Source organism: Oryzias latipes, chromosome 13 (assembly GCF_053564925.1).
Source record: "Oryzias latipes strain Hd-rR chromosome 13, Olatipes_Hd-rR_3.1".
Lineage (NCBI taxonomy): Eukaryota > Metazoa > Chordata > Actinopteri > Beloniformes > Adrianichthyidae > Oryzias > Oryzias latipes.
Window position 1 is genome coordinate 11,438,734 of NC_136249.1, and position 11,028 is coordinate 11,449,761.

Below are 11,028 nucleotides of genomic sequence, written 5' to 3' on the forward strand. Positions count from 1 at the left end.
AAAATACTTATTACATTAAAATCATTGACCATAAGTATTGTTCAGAAACTCACACTTCTTAACAATTGGTTGTTTTTGTTCACTCCCAGTCTTTGGTCTGAAGAGTAGTCAGTGAGCTTCCACACTAATAGCCAACTGCTTCAGCGTTCATCCACATTAGCATGATTTGATGCCTATCTCGACACATGGTGCTCAAATCAGTACATTAACGATTCCTCTAACATTTTTGCAATACGAAACAGCCCAATTCTTTTAGCTAAATGTATACAATCCTGTTGTATATTACAGTTTTGCCCCTGCGTATTCACATTTCACTATCCACAGATTTTTAATCCGTCACATGACTCCTCCTCCAACTCTAAACCCCTGTTTGAGACTTTTGCAAGAGGGCGAATTTCTGAAGAGGGGTGTGAAGAAAATGACTTTGCCGGCCCGTCTGCCTCTTTGTCGGCCGCTAAAGAATATTTCACAGTGAGTAATAGCTGGTTCCACTAGTCCCTGAATCGTTACCGGCCGAAGTTTGAGGCCCTGCATGGAGAAATGGTATCAGCTGACTCAGAAGCGGACGGAAAACTTCCTGATACGCTGAGGAAAATAATTGTAGAGAATAATTATCGTCCGGATGAATGAATGATGGATGAAACCGGCCTCTTCTGAAAGAAAAACACACAAAACATGCTGCTGCTGGACTGACGCGCCGTGCCCGATGCTCAAAATGCTCTGCAGAACCTCTCGCACAACTCAAATAGGAGAAGCACGGGCTGGGAGATGGAGTGACACTCCTAATGTGCGTAATAATGTGCGTAATAAATTGACTGTTTGCTCTGAATGAGTAAGGATCAGTAACGGACATTCTTTGGCCGCAGGGGTTGGTGGGGTTCTTCCTATTCACTGATTTTGTGGATTTGCGGGTGTCTCTGCCTCTGACCAACGTGAAAATGGGGGGAATACTGTATTCATTTGGCTTTTAAAATAATAAATGAAAAGTTTTTGTTTTTTTGTTTTTTTTACTTTACTGGCACTTTTCATTTTAATTCATGAAACCACAATGTCTTTGACACAACATCTTCAGACATAGATACCTGGATTTTGGCTTTAAGACTGTTTTGTTCTTTATGCTGAAAAAAATTGTGTCATTTTAATATATTCCGGCATTGTTGGCTGGATTGTTTTATTTTATCCTTGACTTATCCTGGTAAAACTCTTAGTTTTAAGATCTGGCTTTTTGACAGATCTTTTGAGATAAAAAAGTGAAAGGATATACAAAAGACACATTGACAGCAACAATCAGGACAAAAAAAGAGCAATAACACAAAACAAACACTGTTATTTTGTGTTTAGTGCACGCTTCCGACACTTGTGATTCAGACAATTGCGATTCAGCCAATTGTGATTGACCTGACATGGTAGAACCGAGCTTGTGATTGGACGTCTTTTTGTTTGCATCACATGTACATAAAAAAGCAGTAGAGAGAACATGAAATTAAACTGAAAATGTTTGCCAAAATTCGATTATTTACTCTCCTGTTGATTTTATACCTATTCACCAACATAATATTGTTTGTATCCGTGATTTTCAACTTGTGTGTCTGCATCTTTTACCTCCCTATCTGCAAGTGATTGGAGATCCATGTTGTCAAGAGGACCAGGGGTTACGTGTTTGGTTCACACCAGAGTGCAGGTGTATTTTTTGCTCACAAAGTTGCCTCGGAACTGAACCGTAACCAAACATGCCAGTTAGTAAATGTGCTGTTCCTGTTTGGCTAATTCCAACTAGCACACCAAGGCTTCCAAATACTGTATTCAAAAACATAACAGTGCAAATCATCAGGTTTAAATAACTCCTTAGGACCTGCGTGCACATGCGTGGACATCCCATTTTATGATATTTTACTGAAGTAGTTAATTCTGCTTAACTATAGCACTGTGACTACATGTTTAGAGGGTTAACTCGAATATTAGCTTGTGTCTTAACCCTTGTGCTAACCTATGACCCCACCCTTACATTGATGTGTTCTCCCTACCATGACAAAGGTGGATAAAGGCGGAAAGATATGAAATTCATGGACACCAGTGAAGATCACAAATCATTGAAGAAAAAAGGTGGGTCTAGATGACCCAACTCCCAATGTTAAAGTGCCTAGGATAGCACAAGGGTTACAAGGTTAATATAGTAATGGACCAAAACCATGATATGACCAGGTGGCTGTCCAAGCTTTGTGAAAAAACTTCCCCTTCCAGTGCTTTTAATTGGGCTTTACTGGATGGAAATTAACATAAAAGACAAAGTGATGATTCATCACAATTTTAACCCTAATCATGTTACCAGTGCATACTAAGTACAGCCAATCATTACATAAAAAAATGCACTTTAAAATCACCAAAGCGAGCCCATTTATTCATTTTTTTCTTCTTCTTTTTAGTCAGCAGGCTTCAAGCGGTACAGCAGTGACAGTACCTGTCTCACTTACAGGTTTGCTTGCATTCAAAAGTCATCAATTCTGACTGGTTGACAGGTGCTGCAGATATGGTTCACAGTGCATACAATGACAGGCAGGTGCTGTTTTTTTTTTTTTCCAAAGGGCAAACCACTGACCCGAAACTGTGTGCTTCAGATTAGACTCATCAGACAGCATGTGGGCTTTCTTTTGAAATACTTTGTGAGGCCCCTTCTTAATGTTGCAACCACTAATCTGTTCTGCTATCAGCAATAAACAATATTTCCAACGAATGTGTTCATAGCTAATAAGAAGGGAAAAAAATAAGAAGGAACAAGTCTTTACGTTTTTCTATTTGATTATACTTTCTTTGTTGTATTCGTTATCACATCAACACAAAGAAGCCTTGAGAAACTAAAAAGATCCTTGTTTCAAGAAAAATTATCTTATTTTCTGTCTTCCAAGAAAAAATATTTTATAAGAAAAAGTTTTTTTATGATGCTGTATTAGGGCCACCAAAAAAAGCTACTGTTAGGAGATTTGAAGTAGTAAATTTATGACTTTTTTTCTCTTAAATTATGATATTTGAAGTTGGAAATTTATGACTTTTTTGTCATAAATTTACGAGATTAAAGTGGAAGTGAGCAGCAAGTGAACGCCACGCAGCAGCAAAGCAGACCGACTTAACTTAGTTGAACAGGTAAGCTGAATGTTTATTGATAATGTTACAAATGTTTGGAAGCTCATTTGTTTGATTTACAACTCATTAATGTTTTGGTAGTACTAATATAAAATACTATTTTCGTTCATCTTTGGTGTTTTATGTTGAAACGAAATGTTTCATCTGGTGGAGGGGACGTATGTAACACTGGGGTCCTTCTGCTTTGGTGTTTCTTGTGTGCATGACAGGTTCATGACGTAAGGTGACAAATGGACTTCTGGGTATGTGAAGGAAAAAGGCAGAATAAAGGAGCGGTCCTCGACACCCAATCGTGTCTCTGACCTCCTTATTTTACACACGAAACTCCACTATGCACACACCAAGCCCCGGAAAGCCGGCTACACTGACAACAGCTTGGTTTTGAGTCCCCAGAAGGTTCTGAATGTCTTTGTTTTTGAAACCTATCTGGAAATAAAGCTTGAAAAACGCTCCACATCTTTCATATTCGAGCATGGTCTCAGATAAACAGACAACTTTGTTTTTTTTTTTCTTTTGTAAATTTATGACTTTTTTTCTTGTAAATTTAGGACTTTTAAGTTGTAATAAAAAAAACTGGCCCTAAAACTCTGGCAAAGTTTCAATAATCTCAGTTTAAGAAAACATGTCTCAGTAGCTAGGTATTTTCCTAAGACAAGAATTCTTGGTAAGAAAACTTTTTTTGCCCCACTGGCAAAATGTTTTTTGCTCTTTTTAAAGAAAGTTTTTTCTAATTTCAAGAATTTTTGACTTATTTCCAGAGGGCCTGTTTTTTGCAGTATAGCTACTGCAGCAATAACCTGCATGATGATGGACAATACAAAGTCTGACTTTTAAAACCCATAAAGAATTTAAAAGAAGAGAAAACAGACTGTTAATGAACTCAAGTCAAGCAGATCACCTTATCAGGCCAGATGTCACTTACAAAGTTATTGTTCATAAAGGTCGCAGCCAAGCCTATAGCTGCTTTTAAATCCAAGCAGATTAGGTTTCGATCAGAGAGTATGACTCATAAACTCGGGCTCTTGCCATCGGTACTGACGGTATCTGAAACATTAGTCACAATCAGGCTCAGGTCGTTGACACTGTAACATTCATTGATCTCAGAATCATTCATTTAACAGAATGTAAAACTCACAAAGATAATACCTTACAGGTGGCTGTTAGCAGTAAAAACTAACACAGACAGATAAGGACACCATTAGGTGTGTAATATGCAAAGAAATATGTGAGGAACAGGTTTTTTTTATATATTAAGGTGCAAATCAATAACCATGGAGTGCTTTTATTGTTTGACAAGAATTCATTATAATTTCACTTACAGTTTTGTACCTAAATAACGGTTGAAATCAGAGTACATGGTTTTTCCATCATATGCTTGATTTAGCTAAAGTCATTTGATCCCCTTTGGTGTTAGTGTTATAATCTTAGCAGTTTAAATGAATGTATGATCTGTAGAACTAAAAATAACTTTTTCACACAAAACAATTCCGCTAGAGTTTTGAAATGGATGAATACAAAACAGAACAGCTAGAATATTCTCTAGAAACTCTCTAGCAAATATTTTCTATGTTTTTAAAACTAATTATTGTTGTTGTTCCCTTAGGCTTTAGTCACAAATGCCCTTACGGGTGGGAACGGGCTGTCTGCAGACGAACAATGGGGTAACCAGCACAAGGCACACAGGTGGGCCTCACAAAATATTGAGGTCATAGACCGCTCGCTGAGCCCTTACACAGAAACTGTCCAGGCACCTTTTTACTCTACATGCATGCTGCGAGCAACAGGTCACAGCAATAACATATGCAATACGTAGTTCAGTTGCAGGCGTTTCATTTTTTTAATTACCCCACCTACTGCAGACTGCAAGGAACTCTCTGGTGAAGTTCACATAAGTGTGTATTTTTTGAGCATAGCCTGACTAGGGAATTGAACAAATAAAGAAATTAAACAATCAGAGCGTAGCTTATGTGGGCATACTGCAGACATTCTGTGTGCACTTAAGCATTACGTGCACACCAGGCCAGTGTGAAATTTGCGCATAGTCATTAAGGAGTAAGTACTTTCACCTTACCAATGACTAGAATGTGGCATAAGGGCACCGTACGACAGCATCACCTGTACGTCATAGGTGTGTGCAACTTACATCATCCTTGTTAAATCTCTTGTGTGGAAAACTGGTTGGTGTTTTAACTAACATTGGTTGCTAAGTTACTGAATTGAGGAGAATTCTCAGTATCATATATACATTTACCACATGCACAACAATGGTACGTTCCGTTTTCATGACCCGGGGTCCCTTTAAGATGTGGCCTCTCCTCTCTACGACCCTCCATGGGCCTGGACAAACCAAAAACCCGCAGATCACAATCGAGTCAACCCCCCATGTGGATGCTGGTTACTAAGGCTATAAATAACTTAATAACAAATGACAGAAAACTGGAGTTAGTTTTGCTGAGTCTGTCCAAGGCGGAAGATTCCCCAAAGTAGAATTTGATTCTTTAATGCAGCTTTTGTCCAGTATGTGTGTAAAGAAGACAGCATGTCTGAAGAAGAGTTTTACATTTCTAAACCAAAACAGGACCTAGAATTTTTTTACTTAAAAACACAATAAACTTAAATGTCATTAAACTTTACGTAACTCTGGGAGAATCTGCATTGAGTGTAACGCAAAGGCTCAACAATGAAAAAAACTGAGCTAGATAGACTCAAATGGCTTGTTAAAAACGAGAAGCACTTTTGTAGGTCTTTTTTGCATATTCCAGGTGTTAATCAGGTAAGAGGCTGAGAAGAAACAGAATCATAAGCACTGAATGAGATCTCATGAAGAAAATGGAACAAATTTAACGTGACTTTTAAGAAAGAACAATACCTGAAAATGTAATCAAAGTCATTTTAGTGTAATAATATCAGTGTGTTTGTGCTTTTGTCTTAAGTGTTTCTTGTTTTCATGCTGAGAAACCGTTGTGGGAGTTGGACGAGTTTGTCAAGCCCGCTGGTCTGTCTCTCGTTTGCCCAAACTGACTGTGCTGTGTGAAGGCTCGTAAAAAGGAAAATATTTGAACGATGGAGGTTAAAAGACGTCACCTGTACCTGTTGGTTTGTTGAACTGGTTTACAGCTCTTTTTATTGGGAGTTAGTCCTTGTAAAAACATAAATTAGGGTTGTGTTGCTGTTTCTGACTACATCCTTCTGCCTCCTCTGACCTTTTACCTCCATTTGAGGGAAACAGAGGAACAGAGACCGGTTTGACACCAACACAAGAATCCAAGCATGAGAATGAACCCATGTAAAGACATGGAGGGGAAAAAATGGTAAAATAAATAACACTGCATGCTGTTACACAACAAGAAATTATGTAATCTACAAAAAAATAATTAAAAAATACAAGGGGTAAACAATACAACCCCATGATTTAATTAGGTTCTGTTTAGTGGCCATTTTTCATTGTACATTAGAAAAATCAAGTGACTCTGTCAGCAATGAAGGAAATCTTTTGAGCGTTTTCGGTCAAGTAAATGTATTTTCTCTATGGATTATTCAACCAGTAGTGGTCATTAATTTCTCTTTTTATTCTTTTTTTCGAGTATGGTACCAATAGATAAGACTTTACGATTAGATTGGAGTCATGTTGATGCCCTTTTTTGGTTTTAATTTCAAATCACAAGTTATTTTAATCAATAGAAATCAGCTGGAGCAAAGAAAGTTACTTTACATTGTGTTCTTCTGCTTCTTAATAGTTCCAATGATGTGGTTTACACTGAGAATTTAGTGAATTTGAAAGTTTTTGATCTTGTGTCTCCATAAACCAACCAAATCTCTTTCACCAAAGTTTCTGTCTGGTGATGTTTGTGCTGCTATAATCAGCTTGGTTTGTCACCACTGCTTGAACCACACAATTTGGCCAGACATCACAACTTTGGTTTTGTCTGTCCAAACACCATTTATCCAGAAGTTGTGGCTTGTGCACTCATGCAACTTTGCCAACCTCAGCCATGATGCCTTGTCCTGTGTGCTGGCAGATGACATTTGCCATTTTTTCTATCAATTTATAAACTTTTATTTTCAATAAAAAAACGTGTTTCCATTTTTTTGAGGATTGCACGGAGGGATGTTGCTAAAAAGTTGTTTTTTTTACATCAACTCAACAAGGAAAACTAGACTCTTCGTCCATTTTTTCTTTAGATCATGTTATTTTGGTGACAATGGTTTAGTGGTGTCCCCCTTGGTTTATAACCCTTTACCTGCTTTTATAATAGCACTCCTCCCCGCGTACACGAAAGGATTATCCTGTTCTTTTTGTTTCGTGTGCTGAGATTACTCACTGATTTCTGTGAAACAACAAGCCACCTGGAGTTGGCAAGCAGGTATCTGTTTTACAGGGCGTCCTCTGAGACGTGTCCTAGCTTGAACAATGGGTCGTCGTTATGCATGTCAGCCAGGTAGGAATGCTCACGATCCATCGGTATGCAACCAGGCAAATACTCCTATGTACGTCAGAGATTCCGTGTTTCCAGCAGCCAGGTTGTGACTTCCCCTTTGCTAAGCTTCAGTCAAACCACTGCGGCAGTAGTTTGAAAAGGTGCTTGTGCATGCATTTCCCATCACTTCTAATCTATTGATCTATTATCTGTAGCCTCCATACATAACCAAATGAAAACTTACATTTGGAAACACAGCGCTTTGTTTCTTGTCACTAAAGTTAATGTGTTGTATGTTCGGAGATGAGAAAACATTTGAATATTCAAACAACTGAAATGCGATTCTTGCCCAGTGATTCCGCTTCTGGATGCCATCAGTTCCTTCAAAAAAGTTCTGTTGGGGAAAGGATAAAAAGTCATTGTTTCTGCCCAGAATGCATTCTTATTTTAACAAAAGGGATCTCCTTCATTTTATTTATTTTAAGACTTTTTCTGAATCAAGACAACTCTCTTCAAATTTTGCAAACTAAAATATTTTTCATGCTGTGGATGTTGTAATCTAACATCTGCAGCTGCAGGCCTGCTTTGAATATGACAACCAAAAATGAGCCCTTTTGACATATCTGTGTGAGATATGACCCCCTGAAACTGGAACCAGTTATGCTAAGCAGGCTCAATTGACGAAACTGAGGCCGGAAGGCAGCGCAATACAGCAGGTTCCTTAAAAAAAACAACTTCTTCTGGTAAAGCAGACAGGAGTGGGAAGCTGACTCAACACACAGTCAGTAAGCTGATGGAAATGTGCTTACTGCTCATGACAGAGTCAGGATTTAAAAATAATTCAATAATTAATGAAAATTGTGTGAGCATTTAACATAAGGTATATTTAACTTGAACAAACAAAAATTTACTGAAAAATCTTAATTTAAAAGCCTCTCCTTAGGAAAAATGCATGTATCTATGCACTGTAATGTAACTAAGCTTCATCAAAAATCAGAAACATATCATTTGGACATGGCTATGCTGGTACAAAAGTGAAATTGGTTTTAACACATTTTAACATGTGAAGCTTTTAAGGTAAATGTGATGAATTAGTCGGTGAATTCTGTGAAATCATTTTCGGTTTTTGTGAAATTGGTAAAATATATGTATTTTTTGCTTATGGACTCCAGGAAGACTAGCGACCACTCTGTGGAAGCTAATGGAGTTCCAAATAAATACACAAATAACTGGTGTGATCAGAGGTGAGACGTTGGGCCAGTACTTGAAGTATCTTTTTCTAAAACAAGAAGAAGAAAAGAAAAAACAGCCCCAGCGTTTGATACCAAGTGTCAAGTTTTGAGGTGGAGAGATAATACCTGATAACACCTGAGAGTTGTTTGACATTTATGCGTACACACGTAAAATCGATGTATGGTATCTAAGAAAGTGCGAAATCGGACTGGTTTAAAAATGAGTTCTTTTACCAATCCATGTGTCTTACATACACTGGTAAGCCAAATTTTGTAAGTAATTGCAAAAAAATGCAAATAACAAAACAAAGATAAAACAGAAAGATCATAATAAAAACATGAATTTAAGTTAATGCTGTTAAGATTGTTATTACGACCTTCTGGTAATAGGTTAGTTACATCACTGACATGGAAAATCTAGATACTCATTTGTGTTGGAGCTCTTAAACACCCACTTCAATGATAATATCTCATAATATGAGATATATTAAGAAGATTAAGATTTTAATTTCTAAGAAATTATTTTTTCAAATTGTTGTATATCTGGAGCAGACGTAAAAATGCAATTTGAAATAGCTTGTATTTGTTATATAGAAAATAAACTGGGCGGGCCACAAGGTCCCAGCTCCGCTCCGTTCTGATGCATCCACTCTTAGTAAGGACTGATGGGAAATGAGGGCAGGCTTCCTCTAGTACTAGTGACAACTAGTACCGCCCCACAACACAAATTTCCAAGTCCCACTTGAATCATCTTTTGATCTATTGTAAAAGCATTCCTAATGGTCTTTTAGTAATGATTTTGCCGTTTTTAGCCAAAAATTTTTTTTTAAAAAGTGTCGTTTTCTAGGATATAGTTTCTGCAGAGCGGCAGGAGTTCAGAAATTCACCTCTGAGTTGTGGGTGGAACTGTTGGCGCACAAGTAAGCCTGCGCTGATTTCCCATCATCCCTTAGTTTACACCCTCCCACTAGATTACAGCCTCTCACAACCTCAAGCTAACATTAGCGGTGCAAAGAAAATGCAGAGCAGTGTTGGAGCTATCCAGCCGGTTAATTTACAGCCAGAAGCCAGCTTCGATGCGGAAAGCAAAAACATGCATGGATCTAGTCGCCTATAAAGTGGATGCATCGGAATGGAGTAGAGCAGAAAGCTTGTACCTATGTCACTGCCACAAGCTTTTTTCAATAGTGTTTTTTGTCTGCCCCTGATTCACAATGATGCTCAGAAACCCAATTGTGAGCTTAATTTTCTATATCTCTTCTATCATTGTTAAAATACCACAAGAACATATTAAAAACAGCCGAAACACGATTTTTTTTTATTGGAGTGGAATTTTAAATGTATATGAATTAACTGCAAAAACTTGTAGGTTTTGTATTTCTTCACAAATAAATTTCCTTTTGCGGGTTTGATTCTTACGGAGCCCGTGTCCTGACATTAAAAAACTAAAATATATCTCGTTCCCACAGATTAATATCTTGTTTGCACGAAATAATATTCCGTTCCCACGAAATACTATTTCATTCACTCGCAATAATTAAGTTGTGAGAACGAAATAGTATCTTGTTCCCACAAAATAATATTCCGTTCCCACGCATTAATTAATTTGTGCGAACGAAGTAATTATTTACATCATAAGTCATTCATAAACATGGATTACTGCTTCGCCTACCGGACATAGCTCCTAGCTTCATAAATACGGATGTGAGAAATAGTTGCACAATGGGACACGTAGCATGTAGCCTTCTAGCCTTCGGGTGTAAAGTGACTTCTAACGAGTATGTTGCTTTTGTGCTTTTTAAAATAAATAAATGTGATCTCTAAACATCGTCCGTGTCTTCAATGCAATGTAATGAGACACACACAGACAGAATGTAAAGGTATCTGCTGTATATCCAAATATTGCTCACATCGGTGTTTATGAATGCCTTATGAAGTGAATAACAGGTTTATGATGGGCTAGGTAGCATGTAGCCTACTAGCCTTCAGATGTAAAGTGACTGCTAAAGAGTATGTTAATAAAAGACAAGTCCTGAATATTATTATTCCTATTCTACCCTAAACTACAATATCCCATGCCACACCTGGCTGGCAAGTAGACGGCCAGCCGTCCCGAATGCCGTCAAGACAAGCTAAAGAGCTCCGCATTGGAGCTAGGTGCTATGTCTGGAGAATCGCTGCAGAAACAGCAAGATTGGGCATCTTAAATATTATATTCAGTGAGACAATAATAAATTGAT